The sequence below is a fragment of the Cynocephalus volans genome, chromosome 5 (assembly GCF_027409185.1).
Source record: "Cynocephalus volans isolate mCynVol1 chromosome 5, mCynVol1.pri, whole genome shotgun sequence".
NCBI classification, from domain to species: Eukaryota; Metazoa; Chordata; class Mammalia; order Dermoptera; family Cynocephalidae; genus Cynocephalus; species Cynocephalus volans.
In genome coordinates, this window is record NC_084464.1 from 7,153,597 (window position 1) to 7,170,298 (window position 16,702).

General features: G+C 42.7%; 1 pseudogene; it reads right to left on the reverse strand.

Annotated features, from left to right (window-relative positions):
- Positions 1-2,017: 2,017 nt before the first annotated feature.
- LOC134377645 (NADH-ubiquinone oxidoreductase chain 5-like) lies at positions 2,018-11,652 on the reverse strand (annotated as a pseudogene).
- Positions 11,653-16,702: the final 5,050 nt, after the last annotated feature.

Here is a 16,702-nt window from a genome sequence, read left to right on the forward strand (position 1 = left end):
TCCAGCATCATTTGTACTATGTACTTTATGAAACTAACAGTACTAGCATATTATTCATGGGGAAATTCACTTAATGCACGATGTACATAGGGTATTCGTGATTTTTATTGGTTTTATTCAATACTGGTGAAGTACTTGGAGGGTAAGTTTTTGGTGTGGGCAGGGAGTAGTTTAATTAGAATTTTGGCTTTGGGTGCCAATGGTAGGACGGGAAGTTCTCTCCTTGATTGTCCTAGGGAGGGTGTTTCCTTCATTTTTGGTTTACAAGGCCAGGGTAATTTTTATACTACAAGGACTTTTATCATTTGAGAAGTTTGTTTTCGATGAGGTTGGCTAAGGGTATAAGGATTAGGATGATGGAGAAGTATAGGAGGGACGCTGTTTGGCCGATTAAAGTGAAGGGGTACTCTATTGGTTGGCTTCCGATTCAGGTGAGTGCGAGGAGGTCGGAGATAAGGGCTCAGAATAGGCATTGGCTGATTGGTTGGAATATCATGCTGCGTTGTTTGGATAGTTGTAGGGCGGGGATGAGTGCTAGGACTAGGATGGATATGATGAGGGCAAGGACTCCTCCTAGTTTGTTAGGGACTGAGCGTAGGATTGTATAGGTGAATAGGAAATATCATTCTGGTTTGATATGGGATGGCATGCTTAGGGGGTTGGCTGGGGTCTCCTAGGAGGTCTGGGTGGAGGAAGGTGAGGGTGAGGAGGAGTAGTATGAGTAGAAGGATTCCTAGGATGTCTTTGATTGTGTAGTAAGGGTGGAATGGGATTTTGTCTGAGCTTGATGGGATTCCTGAGGGGTTGTTAGATCCTGTTTCGTGTAGGAATAGAAGATGCACGATACTTAAAGTCAGGATTACAAAGGGGAGGATGAAGTGAAGGGCGAAGAAGCATGTGAGGGTGGCTTTGTCTACTGAGAACCCGCCTCAGATTCATTCTACTATGTCTGTGCCGATATATGGAATAGCGGATAGTAGGTTTGTGATTACTGTTGCTCCTCAGAATGATATTTGTCCCCAGGGTAGAATGTAACCTATGAATGCTGTTGCTATGGTTGTGAGGAGTAGGATGATGCCGATGTTTCAGGTCTTTGAGTAGGTGTAGGATCCGTAATAGAGGCTTCGGCCTACGTGGATGAAGAGGCAGATAAAGAATATGGATGCTCCATTGGCATGGGCATGTTGGATGATTCAGCCGTAGTTGACGTCTCGGCAGATGTGGGCGATGGAGGAAAATGCTGTCGTTGTATCTGCTGTATAGTGTATGGCTAGGAGGAGTCCTGTTACGATTTGGAGTATTAGGCACATGCCTAATAGTGAGCCGAAGTTTCATCATATTGAGATATTTGATGGTGTGGGGAGGTCGATAAATGAGTGATTTAGGATTTTTAGGAGGGGGTGAGATTTTCGGGTGTTGGTCATTAGGTTCTTGTAATTGAAGTACAATGATGGTTTTTCATATCATTGGTCATGGTTGCAGTCCATGTGAGAATTATGATATATGTCACATTTTTGTTGAGTGTTGCTTTTGTTATTGGTTTTGTAGGGTTTTCTTCAAAGCCTTCCCCTATTTATGGGGGGATGGGATTGCTTGTTAGTGGGGGGATTGGTTGTGGTATTGTGGTTAGTATTGGGGGGTCTTTTTTAGGGTTGATGGTGTTTTTGGTTTATCTGGGGGGGATGATGGTGGTGTTCGGGTATACTACTGCTATGGCCATTGAGGAGTATCCTGAGGCTTGGGGATCGAGTGTAGTGGTTTGGGGGGCCATGTTGTTGGGGTTGGTGATGGAGTTGTTTGTGGTCTTGTGGATGGCGTGTTATGATGAGGTGGAGGTTGTAGTCAGTTTTAAGAATATGGGTTATTGGGTTGTCTTTGAGGGGGAGGGGACAGGTTATTTTCATGGGGATTCTACGGGTGTAGCTGCGTTGTATAGTTATGGGTGTTGGTTAGTGGTGGTGGCTGGGTGGTCTTTGTTCATGGGGGTTGTTGTTGTTATTAAGATTACTCGGGGTGGTTAAATAATCAGTAATGTAGTTGTTAGGATTGTGACTAGGAAGGAGAGGAAATATAATTTGATTAGGCCTTTTTGGTTGGATGTGGTTGTTGCGGCTAGTATTTGGAAGTGGGCAATGTTTTTTGGGATTGTTTTTTCTAGTCAGGTTAGGTCTAGTGTTTGGAGGGCCATGATTTGGCTTGTGGTTAGGCCTAGGTAGGATATTGTGCGGTGGGTGAGGGTTGGGAAAAATCCCAGGAGGGCAGAGAAGTTATGTGGGGGTGAGGGTGGTTTGGGGGTCAGGTTGGGCGTGTATAGGCATAGTTCTAGCGCTAGAATAAGGCCTAGTATAGTAATGAGGAGGGCGGATAGTTTGAGGTAAGGGGGCATGGTTATTTGGGGGATGTTCGTCGGGGGAATATTATTAGAGATAATGAAGCCGGCGAAAATGCTGCCGATTATAAGGCGTTTGGTTGGGTTGGTAAGGTTAGGGTCACTTTCATTGATGGTTGTTAGGGTTGGGAAACGGGGTCGTCCTAGTAGTGTTAGAAAAAATAAGTTGGGTGCTATAGGCAGCTGTGAGGATGGTGGTGATGAGTGTGACTGTGAGGGCTCAGGCGTTGGTATACGACGTGTTTATGGTTTCGATAATTAGGTCTTTGGAGTAGAAGCCCGTTAGGAATGGTATGCCCGTGAGGGCAAGGTTTCCGATGATTAGGGAAGCCGTCGTAAGGGGCATGGTCTTGTGTAGGCCTCCTATTTTTCGGATGTCTTGTTCGTTGTTCAGGTTGTGGATGATAGATCCTGAGCATATGAATAATATGGCTTTGAAGAATGCGTGCATGCAAATGTGGAGAAACGCTAAGTGTGGTTGGTTGATACCGATTGTCACTATTATTAGGCCTAGTTGGCTTGAGGTGGAGAATGCGATGATTTTTTTAATGTCGTTTTGTGTCAGGGCACAGATTGCTGTGAATAGCGTGGTAAGGGCGCCTAGGCATAGTGCTAGTGTTTGGATTGTTTTGTTGTTTTCTATTAAGGGGTGGAATCGGATTAATAGGAAAATTCCTGCTACGACTATCGTGCTGGAGTGAAGTAGGGCTGAGACGGGTGTGGGGCCTTCTATTGCTGAGGGTAGTCATGGGTATAGGCCAAATTGGGCAGACTTGCCTGTTGCGGCAAGGAGGAGGCCTGCCAGTGGTAGGGAATTTGGGTCCGTGTTTAGGATAAGTAGTTGTTGGAGGTTTCATGCGTTTGAATGGATAAAGAATCATGCTATAGCTAGGATAAAGCCAATGTCGCCGATGCGGTTGTAGATGATTGCTTGTAGAGCTGCTGTGTTTGTGTCTGTTCGCCTGTGTCATCATCCAATTAGGAGGAAAGATATGATGCCCACTCCTTCTCATCCGATAAGGAGTTAGAATAGGTTGTTGGCAGAGACCAGAATTAGTATTATGATGAGGAAAATAAGTAAATATTTGAAGAATTTGTCGATGTTGGGGTCTAGTTGCATGTATCATAGGGAGAATTCTATGATGGATCATGTGATGAAGAGGGCTGTTGGGATGAAAATTATGGAGAAGTAGTCTAATTTGAAGCTGAGGGATAATTCCAGTGTTTGAATAGTGATTCAGTGTCAGTTGGAGGTGATTATGTCTTGTCCGGAGTAGATGAATGTGAGGGTGGGTATGAGGCTGATTAGGAAAGCGAGTTTGGTAGAGGTTTTTACGTGGTGTGGGTAGTGTTTGTTTACGTTGGTAAGGGTGGGAATGGTGAGAACGATAAGTGAGGTTATTGTCAGGGATAGGGATAGGTTTATTACTTTTATTTGGAGTTGCACCAAATCTTTGGTTCCTAAGGCCAATGGATTTCTCTTATCCTTTAAAAGTAAGAAAGCCATAGTTTTAGGTATGGTTGTAAGAATTAGCAGTTCTTGGGGTCTTTCTTGGTAAATAAGGGGTTATGAGTCTCTGTTGTCAGGTTCACAGCCTGATGTTTTGTTTAAACTATATTTACAGTAAAGGGGTCCTAGGGTTGTCTTGGGGTTGAGGGATAGGAGTAGAAGTGGGATGATGTGTATTAGTATCAGGGAATTTTCTCGTGTAAGGGTTGGTTTGATGTTGGTGATGTGGTGTGTGAGGGTGCCTCGTTGTGTTGTAATTAGAATGTACAGGGTGTACAGGGCTGTGATCAGTATGTTGGATCCTGTGAGGATGATTGTGATGTTCGATCATGAGAATGTTGTTATAATTACGAATAGTTCTCCGGTTAGGTTGATGGTTGGTGGAAGGGCTAGATTTGTTAGGGAGGCTACTAGTCATCATGTTGCTGTTAGGGGAAGAAGTGTTTGTAGGCCGCGAGCTAAAATTATAGTCCGGCTATGGGTGCGTTCGTAGTTGGAGTTTGCGAGGCAGAAGAGTAGGGATGATGTAAGTCCGTGGGCGACTATCAGGATAGTGGCTCCTGTGAATCCTCAGGGTGTTTGGATTAGGATGGCTACAATTACGAGGGCTATGTGGCTAATGGACGAGTATGCGATGAGGGATTTTAGGTCCGTTTGGCGCAGGCAGATAGAGCTTGTTATGATTATTCCTCATAAGGAGAGGATGAGAAATGGGTAGGTTATGGAGCTCGTAGGGGGGTTTAGGATTATGGTGATTCGTATTATTCCGTATCCTCCTAATTTTAGGAGGATGGCTGCGAGGACTATGGATCCGGCAATAGGGGCTTCTACGTGTGCCTTTGGCAGTCAGAGGTGGAGTCCGTAGAGTGGTATTTTTACCATGAAGGCGATTATGCATGCTGCTCATAGTAGGGTGTTGGATCATTGGGGTAGGGGTGTTTGGGTTCAGCGTTGGAGTAGTAGTAGGTTTAGGGAGCCAGTGGAGTTGTAGATATGGACTAGTGCGATGAGTAGGGGTATGGAGCCGAAGAGGGTATAAAATAGGAAGTAGAGTCCTGCATTTAGTCGCTCTGGTTGGTTACCTCATCGGGTGATGATGATCAAGGTAGGGATTAGTGTTGCTTCGAATGTAATGTAAAATATAATTAGTTCCGTGGTGGTGAATGTTATGATTAGTAAAATTTGTAGTGAAGTCAGTGTGATAATGTATAGTTTTTTCCGGGTGGGAGTTTCTTTGGAGAGGTGATGTTGGCTTGCTATAATTGTCAGGGGGAGTAATCAGGTTGTTAGTATTAGGAGGGGGGATGATAGGGGGTCTGAGAAAAAGTTTGGTGATATGGTTGTGTTATTTTCATTGTTGTGGGTTAGGAAGATAAGGGTGATTAGACTAATTAGTAGGCTATGGGTTGTTGAGTTAATTCAGATTTTGTTGTTGTTGGAGAATAATGTAGTGGGGATGAGTATAGTTGTGGGGATGATGAGTTTTAGCATTGTAGAAGGTTAAGGTTTTGTATGTGATCTAGGCTGTAGGTGTTAGAGATTATTACTAGGAGTGCTAGGCCTACGGCGGTTTCGCAGCCTGAAAAGATTAAGAGGACAATGGGGAGGATGTAGGATAAGGTGAAGTGTAGGTTTAAGGCTAGAGTGGTGGCTAGGATGAATAGGGATAGTATTATGCTCTCCAAGCATAATAGGGAAGATATGAAATGGGATCGGTATATATTAGTAGTCCCACAAGGGATGTGGTGTACGCCAGAATGATGTTAATGTAAATCGGAGGCATTTAGTAGTTACGAAATGTCGTAATTTAATGGGTCAAAACCAGTTGTTTTGGTTAAACTAACTACTATATTCGGCTCATTCTAGGCCTTTTTGAGATCATTCATAGGCCAGGCTTAGTGCTAGTGTGAGGATTAGGATGAGTGCGATGATAAGTATTAGTTTGAGGCTGTTTACTTGGGCGGCTCAAGGGAGTGGTAATAGTAGGGTGATTTCTAGGTCAAACAGGAGGAATGTGATGGCTACCAGGAAGAATTTTATAGAGAATGGCAAGCGGGCAGATCCTACGGGGTCAAATCCGCATTCATATGGGCTTAATTTTTCTGCGTAGGTGTATGTTTGGGGGAGTCAGAAGGCAATGGTGATGAGTAAGAGTGCTAGTGTTGAGTTGATAAAGAGGGTTAGTGTTAGGTTGATTATTCCTTTCTGGGTTGTGACCGGACCTAACTGATTGGAAGTCAATTGTACTAGCTGATACTGAAGGAATAGGACCCTCATCAGTAAATGGAGATATATAGGAACAGTCAGATTACGTCTACGAAGTGTCAGTATCAGGCTGCTGCTTCAAAGCCGAAATGGTGTTTGGATGTGAAGTGGAATTTTAATTGGCGTAGGAGGCAGGTGATGAGGAAAGTAGATCCGATTATTACGTGGAGGCCATGGAAGCTTGTTGTTAAGAAAAATGTCGATCCGTAGATGGTATCGGAGAGGGTGAAGGGGGTTTCGAGATATTCTGAGATTTGGAGGAGTGTGAAGTAAATACCTAGGGAGATCGTGATGAGGAGGGCCTGGATTGTGTGTTTGCGGTTTCCTTCCATAAGGCTGTGGTAGGCTCAAGTGATAGACACTCCAGAGGCTAGTAGTACTAGTGTGTTGAGCAGTGGGACTTCCATGGGATTAAGGGGGTAGATGCCCATCGGTGGCCAGCAGCCTCCTAGGCTGGGGGTTGGGGCTAGGCTTGAGTGGTAGAAGGCTCAGAAGAATCCAGCAAAGAAGAAGACTTCGGATGTAATAAAGAGGATTATTCCGTACTGTAGTCCCGTTTGTACAGCGGTCGTGTGGTGGCCCTGGAAAGTGCTTTCTCGTACCACGTCTCGTCATCATTGGTATATGGTTAGTAAGTTAGTTAGTAGTCCTAGGGTCAGCAGGATGTTGGAGTTGAAGTGAAATCATATTGTTAGGCCGGATGTTATGAGTAGGGCGGATAGGGCTCCTGTGAGTGGTCATGGGCTGGGGTTGACCATGTGGTAGGCGTGCGTTTGGTGGGTCATTAGGTGTTGTCGTGTAGGTAGAGGCTTACTAGGAGGGTAAATACGTAGGCTTGGATTAGGGCTACGGCAAGTTCGAGGATGGTGAGTAGGGTGAGAAGGGTGAGGACGATTGGGACTGTGGGGGGGTTCAGAGAGATTAATATTGATGTGGTGTTTCCGATGAGGTGCATAGTAGATGGCCGGCTGTGATGTTGGCTGTTAGTCGTACGGCCAGGGCTAGGGGTTGGATGAGAAGGCTAATGGTCTCAATGATTACAAGCATGGGGATAAGGGGGGCAGGTGTGCCTTGGGGCAGAAGATGGGTTAAAAATTTTTTAGTTTTGTTGCGGAGTCCTAGGATTACTGTTCCAGCTCACAGGGGAATTGCTATGCCTAAGTTTAGGGACAGTGGGGAGGTGGGTGTGAATGAGTGGGGTAGTAGGCCCAGCAGGTTTGTAGAGCCGATGAATAGAATTAGTGAAATTAGTATTAGGGATCATGATTGTCCTTTGACGTTGTGTACTATTATTAATTGTTTTAGGATAAGTTGGATAAATCATATTTGTAGGGATGTTAAGCGATTGTTGATGAGGCGGGAGGGAATGGGAAATGTTGTGCTGGGTAGGAGGATGATGAGGGTTACGATGGGTAGACCCATTAGTGTGGGGGTTGTGAAGGGAGTGAATAGGTTTTCGTTCACTTTTTTTCTCATGGGGTTGTATGTTTTGGCAGTTTAATGGATTTTTCTAAGGGGCTGGGGGGGTAGGTGAATTTTGAGAGTTTTAGTTGGAGTACGATGAAGAGTGTTAGGATTATAGATATAATAGAGATGGGTCATGCTGAGGTATCTAGTTGTGGCATTTCATTGTGGGAAGATTGGTCCTTCCATTCTTTAACTTAAAAGGTTAATGCTGTTTAGCTTCACGATGTGTTTATGATGTTAGGGTTGATCAAGTTTCGAAATGTTTGAGTGGGACAAGTTCAAGTACGACGGGCATAAAGCTGTGGTTTGAGCTGCAGATTTCTGAACATTGGCCGTAGAATAAGCCTGGTCGTGTTGCTGATAGGGTTGTCTGGTTTAGGCGTCCTGGGATTGCGTCCATTTTTAGACCTAGTGAGGGTATGGCTCACGAGTGAAGTACGTCCTCGGATGAGATTAATATGCGGATTGGGGTTTCTATTGGTAGTACTGTTCGGTTGTCGACTTCTAGGAGTCGGAGTTCTCCTGGTTTCAAGTCAGAGGTGGGAATTATGTATGAGTCGAAGTTTAGGTCCGTATAGTCCGTGTATTCGTAACTTCAGTATCATTGATGGCCTATGGCCTTGACGGTCAGAAAGGGGTTGTTGATTTCATCTGTTAAGTAGAGGATTCGTAGTGATGGAAGGGCAATTGAGGTTAGGATAACAGCGGGCAAGATAGTTCATATGGTTTTTACTATTTGGGCGTTTATGGTGTTTGTGTGGGTGAGTTTTGTGGTTAATATTAGGGAAATAGTATAGAAAACCAAGGAGCTGATTAGTAACTACACGATTATAAGGGCATGGTCGTGGAAATATAACAGTTCTTCTATGATGGGGGAGGAAGCGTCTTGAAGTCCTAGTTGTAGTGGGTGTGCCACAGAGACATAAAGGATTTGGGCCTATAAGTTAACTTTGACGAAGTAATGTAATGTTTTTACTAATGTCTCGTTCGTGGGGAAAGTCATAGGGGCTATGAGGTTGGCTTGAAATCATCCTTGGGAGGTTCAACTCCTTCCTTTCTCGTTGAGTTTTCATGTATGTTGGTTCTTCAAATGTGTGGGAAGTTGGGGGGCAGCCGTGTAGTCACTCTAGGTTTGTAGTGAGGAGTTCTACTGTTGAGATTTCACATTTTGAAGCGAAAGCCTCTCATGTTATGAAAATTATTAGGATAACTGCTGTTAAAGAAATGAGTGATCCTATGGTTGAGATTGTGTTTCATATGGTATATGCATCTGGGTAGTCAGAGTATCGTCGTCGCATTCCTGATAGACCTAAGAAATGTTGAGGAAAGAATGTTAGGTTTACGCCTACAAATATAACTGTGAAGTGAATCTTGGCTCAGGTGGTGTTAAGGGTGTAGCCTGAGAATAAAGGGAATCAGTGGATAAAACCTCCTATGATGGCGAATACTGCCCCCATAGATAGTACGTAGTGGAAATGTGCTACTACATAATATGTGTCGTGTAGTACGATATCTAGGGATGAGTTGGCTAATACAATTCCTGTTAAGCCCCCAATTGTGAATAGGAAGATGAAGCCCAGGGCTCATCGTATGCTGGGGGATCATTTAATATTCCCTCTGTGCAGTGTAGCTAACCAGCTGAATACTTTCACGCCGGTGGGAATTGCGATGATTATTGTGGCTGATGTGAAGTATGCTCGGGTGTCTACGTCTATCCCCACTGTAAATATATGGTGAGCTCAGACGATAAGCCCAGGAAACCAATGGATATCATAGCTCAAACCATTCCCATGTACCGGAAGGGTTCTTTTTTACCTGAATAGTAGGTTAGATGTGTGAGATTATTCCGAAGCCGGGGAGGATGAGGATATATACTTCGGGATGTCCGAAGAATCAGAACAGGTGTTGGTACAAGATAGGATCTCCTCCTCCTGTGGGGTCGAAGAGTGTGGTGTTTAGTTTCGGTCTGTTAGCAGTATGGTGATGCCGGCGGCTAGGACGGGGAGAGAGAGAAGTAGGAGGATGGCCGTAATTAATACTGATCATACGAACAAGGGGGTTTGGTATTGGGATATTGCTGGTGGTTTTATATTGATGATAGTGGTGATGAAGTTGATTGCTCCCAGGATGGAAGAGATGCCTGCTAGGTGTAGGGAGAAAATTGTAAGATCTACAGAAGCTCCGGCATGGGCTAAGTTTCCGGCTAGGGGTGGATAAACTGTTCAGCCGGTTCCGCTACCGGCTTCTACTATTGAGGAAGCGAGTAGGAGTAGAAAAGGCGGGGGAAGGAGTCAAAAGCTCATATTATCTATCCGGGGGAATGCTATGTCGGGGGCTCCGATTATAAGAGGAACTAGTCAGTTGCCAAAGCCTCCGATCATAATGGGTATAACTATAAAAAGGATTATTACGAATGCGTGGGCAGTCACAATAACGTTATAGGTTTGGTCATCACCTAGAAGGGATCCGGGCTGGCCGAGTTCGGTTCGAATAAGGAGGCTTAGGGCCGTGCCTACCGTTCCGGCTCAGGCACCGAATAGAAGGTAAAGTGTGCCGATGTCTTTGTGGTTTGTTGAGAATAGTCAACGGTTGATGAACATGGGTATTGAGATGAAGTGGCCGAATAGGCGTTAGACTGTAAATCTAGGCATGGGGGTTGAGTCCCCTCTTTATCAAGTCTCGAGGTGATTAGTCACGTTGAATTGCAAGTTCAGAAGAGCAGCTTCAATCCTGCCGGGGCTTCTCCCGCCTTTTTTTCCTGGAGGCGGGAGAAGTAGATTGAAGCCAGTTGTTTAGGGTGATTAGCTGTTAACTAATTTTTCGCGGGGTTGGAGCCCGCCGGTCTAGTAAGGGCTTAGCTTAATTAAAGTGGTTGATTTGCATTCAGTTGATGTAGGAGTATAGTCTTGCAGTCCTTAAGGTCAGAAATTAAGTAGGGATACTTGCTTAGGGCTTTGAAGGCTCTTGGTCTGTTTTAACCTAAATTTCTAGTTCAAGGTAGAAGGTATGGGGGCTAGGGGGAGGAGGAGTGTAGATAGAATTATTAGTGTTGGTAGAAGGGGTGTTTGTTTTGTGTTTTCGAATTTTCATTTTGTTTTTGTGTTGTTGGTCGTTGGGAATATGGTGAGGGCTGTAGAGTAGATTAGTCGTATGTAGAAGTACAGGTTAAGTAGTGTTGCAATGGCTATGAATGTGGGTAGGACGGTGTTGCCGTTTTTTATTATTTCTTGGATAATGGTTCATTTGGGTAAGAATCCTGTTGGGGGGGGAGTCCTCCTAGTGATAATAGGGTGAGGGGGATTGCAAGGGTGATTAATGGGGTTTTGTTTCATAGAGCTGTTAGGGAGGAGGTTGTGTGGCTGGCGTTTAAATTTAATATGCTAAATATAGTAAGTGTAAGTAGAATATAGACTAGTAGGTTGAGAATTATGGTAGAGGGATTGTAGATAAGGATGGCTGTGGTTCAGCCTATGTGTGAGATTGATGAGTAGGCTATGATTTTTCGTAGTTGTGTTTGGTTAAGTCCTCCTCAGCCCCCTACTAGAATGGATGAGGTGGCGGTGATTAGGATAATGTGGGAGTTAAGTAGTGGTGCTATTTGGAATATAATTGAGATGGGGGCTAGTTTTTGTCATGTCAGTAGGATTATGCCTGATGTTAGGGGGATTCCTTGTGTGACCTCTGGTACTCAGAAGTGGAAGGGGGATAGGCCTAGTTTTATGATTAAGGCTAGTGTTAGTAGTGAGGTAGCTAGGGGGTTGTCTGTGTTTGTGATTGTCCATTGTCCTGAGTTTGTTGAGTTGATCAGGATAGCTATTATTAGGAGTATGGATGCCGTTGTTTGTGTGAGGAAATATTTGGTGGCTGCTTCTGTTGATCGTGGGTTGGTTTTCTTTATTAAAATGGGGATGAGGGCTAGCGTGCTTATTTCTAGTCCAGTTCAGGCTAGTAGTCAGTGGGAGCTAAATATTGTGAGTATGGTGCTCGCTAATAGAGTTATGAGGATGGTGAAGAAAGTCATGGGTTTAATTAGTATGAGAAGGATGTGAACCAACATTTTTGGGGTATGGGCCCGATAGCTTGTTTAGCTGACCTTACTGTAGGATGTGGTGTAATGGGTAGCACGGGGAGTTTTGGGCTCTTAGGAGTGGGTTCGATTCCCATGATTCTAGAAACAAGGGGATTTAAACCTCTGTTATTCACTCTATCAAAGTAATTCTTTTGTCAGACATGTTTCTTAGGTTTGGGGGGGAATGCTTGATAATAGGATAGGTATTGAGATGTGTCATATGCACAGGGCTAATGTTAATGGGAGAAAATTTTTTCATAGGAGGTGTATTAGTTGGTCATATCGGAATCGTGGGTAGGAGGCTCGAATTCATAGGAACAGGGCTGTTAGGAGTATGGTTTTGGTGGTGAAATTGAGTGTAAAGGTTTCTGGTGTGAGGATGTTGTGGGATGTTCCTAGGAAGATGATGGTGGTGAGGGCATTTATTATGATAATGTTGATATACTCAGCTATGAAGAATAGGGCGAAAGGGCCTGCAGCGTATTCAACATTGAATCCGGATACGAGTTCTGATTCGCCTTCTGTTAGGTCGAATGGGGTTCGGTTGGTCTCTGCTAGTGTTGAAACGAATCACATTATGGCTAATGGTCATGATGGGATAATTAGTCATATGAATTCTTGGGTGATGATTAGGGTTATTAGGGTATAGGATCCGTTCATGAGTAGGGTGGCTACGAGGATGATGGTTAAGGTGACTTCGTACGAAATTGTTTGGGCTACTGCTCGTAGGGCTCCAATTAGGGCGTATTTTGAGTTTGAGGCTCATCCTGATCAGAGGATTGAGTGGACAGATAGGCTTGAGGTGGCGAGGATAAATATTACTCCTATATTCAGGTTGATTAGGGGGTGGGGTATTGGTAGTGGGATTCATATGGTAAGTGCCAGGGTGAGGGATAGTGTGGGTGCGATTATGAATGGGAGGGTGGTTGATGTTAGTGGTTGGAGTGGTTCTTTGGTGAATAGTTTTATTGCATCGGCGAAGGGTTGTAGGAGGCCAAAGGGGCCGACGATGTTGGGTCCTTTGCGGAGTTGTATATAGCCGAGTGTTTTTCGTTCCACGAGAGTGAGGAATGCTATAGCGAGTATGATGGGGATGATAAGTGAAAGTGTGTTGATAGTGTGCACGTTGTTAGGAAGAGGAGTTGAACCTCTGGTTGTAAAGTCTTAAGCTTTATGCAGTTACCGGGCTCTGCCACCCTAACAAGCCCTGTTCTTGGGCTGGGTGGGGGGGGAAGTGGGCTGGGTTGAGATTAAATCATCCATTGAAGTTGAAGGCGTCCCCATTGAGTTTCCTTTGCCCAAAATCAATTGGCCATATTTGTGTGAGACTATTTCTGAACTCTGTATTTTGTTCCATTGATCTATATGTCTCTCCCTCTTCCTAGACTGCTATAAGTTAAAATATTAATTGTAAATCCACAGAACAATGCCTAAGAAAGTAGCTCAAAACATAGTAAAAGAAATGTCAAAGGAATTAAAACAGTACACTAGAAAATATCTACTTATAAAAAAAGTCCATTATAGAGGAATAGAGAAACAAAAAGGACATAAGACGCCACCTTAGGAAAGTGGAAAAAGAAAAGCAAATAACCTAAATCAAACAGAAGGAAAGAAATAATAAACCATAGAGCAGAAATAAATGAAATAAAGAATGGAAAAACAATAGAGAAAATCAATAAAACAAAAAGCTTGACTTTTGAAAACATATTTTTTTAATGACAAAATTTTAGCTACACTAACCAAGAAAAAGAAAAAAACACACACTACTAAAACCAGGAGTCTGAGAGAAAACATTACTTCCAACCTTACAGAAATAAGTAGAATTACAGGGGAATACTATGAACAATTGTATGTCAACAAATTAAATAACCTACATGTAATTACAAATTTCTAGAAAGCCATAAACCACAAAGCTAACTCAAGAAGAAATAGAAAATCTGAGAAGACCTGGTAAAGAAAACAGGGAAAGAGATTAGTCAGTAATCAAAAAATTTCTCTCTCTCTCACACACACACACACAAAAGCCCAGGTCCAGATGGCTTCACTGGTGAATTCTATCAAACTTTGAAAGAAGAATTAACACCAATCATTTAAAAATGTATACAAAAAGAGAAGAGAGGGAGACACTAACCAACTCATTCTATGAGGTCAGTATTACCCTGATACTAAAACCAGACAAAGACTTCAAAAGAAAGGAAAACTATAAACTAATACTTCTTTATGATTATAGATGCAAAAATTAACCACAAAATACTAGAAGACCTAATTCAGAAACATACACAAATGATTATATACCATGACTGAATGGGATTTAAGCCAAGAATGCAGGGTTAATTCAATATTAGAAAATCAATTGATGTAATTTGCCATGTTAATTACGGGATTAAAATCACATGGTTTTTTCAGTAGGTGCAGAAATGATAGAGTATATTATTGAATATAATAATTATTCTGATGCGAGCATCACATCTTGCACACAATCATTGATGTTCAGTTCTGTACCCCACAGATATGTATAATCAAAGTTGCTACAGTAAAAAGAAAGAAAGAAAGAAAGAAAGAAAGAAGCAAGCAAAGGACAACAGCAACAACAAGAAAGAAAAATCACTTGACAAAATCCAAAACCGTTTCATAAAAAAAAAACAAAACTCCTCCACAAACTAGGAATGGAAGTAAACTTCCTTAGCCTGATAAAAAGCAACTTTAAAAACTTCACAGTTAACATCATACATTATAATGAAAGACTGAAAGTTTTCCCCTTAAGATCAGAAACAAAACAAAGATGTCCACTCTTGCCTATTTAATATTGTGCTGGACATTCTAGTCAAGGCAATTAGGCAAGAACAGGAAATGAAAGGCATCCACATTGGGAAAAAAAAGAAGTAAAACCATCTTTATTTACAGATGACATGATTCTGTGTACACAAAATTCTGAGGAATCCACAAAAGAAAAAAGTAGTAGAGATAATAAATGAGTTCAGCAAGGTTGCAGGATAAAATAGAACATTACAACCATCAATTGCACTTCTATACACTAACAACGAACAATTCAAAAAGGAAATTAAGAAAATAATTTTATTTTCAATAGCATCAAATAGAATAAAACACTTAGGAATAAATTTAACAAAACTCCTCCACAGTTTCTATGGGCCATACTGCTGCCTTCCAGTACAGAAGTGTGAGCAAGGCTGCCACCCAGAGCCTGAGGTGTAGGGCTGCTGCCTGGGGCTGCAGAAGTAATGGTGTCATCCCAGTGGACCCGGAGCCAAAGAGGATTATTCTGGAGCTTAAGATCTAATGAAATTTGCCTTGCTAGATTTTGGTCTTGCTTGCTTGCTTGAGACCCTTACCCCTTCCTTCTTTCTGATTTCTTTTCTTTCTTTCTTTCTTTTTTGGAATGGGAATGTCTCTCCTATGCTTGTCCCACCATCATATCTTGGAAGCACACAACTTTTGTGGTTTTATAGGCACTCAGTTGGAGAGGTATTTTGCCTCAAGATGAATCATACTTCAAGTCTCAACCATACCTGATTTATATGCTATTTACATGAGACTTTGGACTTGATTCTTTGGACTCTGGAGTTGATGCTGGAATGAATTAAGACACTTGGGGCTGTTGGGATTAGATGAATGTATTTTTCATGCAAGAAGGACATGAATTTGGTGGGCCAGAGGAATGTTATGGAATAGATTGTGTCCCCCCAAAATTCTAACCCCCAATGTGACAGTATTCAAAGATAGAACCTCTAAAGAAGTAATTAAGGTTAAATGAGGTCATAAGGGGGGGGGCATATCCCAATATGACTGGTGTTTTTATAAGAAAATAGAGAGGCACCAAGGCTGTGCATGCACAGAGGAAATACCATGTGAGGACATAGCAAGAAGGTCATCGTCTGCAAGACAGAGAGAGGAGACTCAGGAGAAACGAAATATGTTGACAGCTTAATCTTGGACTTCTAACTTCCAGAAGTGTGAGAAAATGAATTTCTGTTGTTTAAGCCATGCAGCTTATGGTATTTTGTTATGGCAGCCCTAGCAAACTAATACAGTCTCTATAATCAAGTTTTCTACAACCAACTGCCAAAAATTTTCCTAACTGAAACAACGTTTCATGGGCAAGGTAATATATATATACACATTTGAGGGTACTTCAAAAAGTTCATGGAAAAATAGAATTAAAAGGTAATACAAATTTTCCATGAACTTTTGAAGACCCCTAATGTAGTGGATCAAATGTCCCCCCAAACTCAATGAAGCTCGAATTGTGTCCCCAAGTTTTATGTATTAGAAACTCAGCTCCCACTGTGACTGTTAAGAGGGTGGGAAATCCTATCATGGTAATTGAAAGGTGGGGCCTTGAAGAGATGATTAGATTGTAGGACCATGCCATAATGAATGGATTAAAAATGGTGGTCAGGGGCGTGGTTGTGAGGGCTTTAAAAAGAGAGAGAATGAGGAAGTTAGTCTCTCTTGCTCTCTCTGCTCAACCATTTTTGCAATGTGATATCCTACATTGCGGTTGAGGGTCACCACCAAGAAGGCCCTTGCCAGATGTGTTCCCTGGAACTTGAACTTCTCAGTCTCCAAAGCCATGAGGTGTGGAGAGGTTAATGTTACTCACCCAAACTGACATGGTAGAAGAGTTCAGGAGTCAATATTGGAACCCAGGGTGACTGAATTCAAAGCACTTCACCATTCGCTGTGCTGCCTGCACAGTCTAGGGTAAGTTTCAGGATGGTTTCTGGGCTGGGCGTGTCATTCATCTGTGTTTATTTCAAGTCTTTCTAACTTTCCAGTGTTTGGATGGACTCAATCTCTCTCAATATCAGGAATTTTAAAGAGAGAAAAAGTCCACCCACTTCTAAATGTAGGAGACTTTCCTGATGTGAGCAGAGAAGAAGAATTTTAAAAACAACAACAACAACAACAGTGGATAAAGCTTTTAATTTCCATCTCAGCAGCAGGGACCAGGGCAGTGTGGACTGAAGGCCCTGACTGCAAT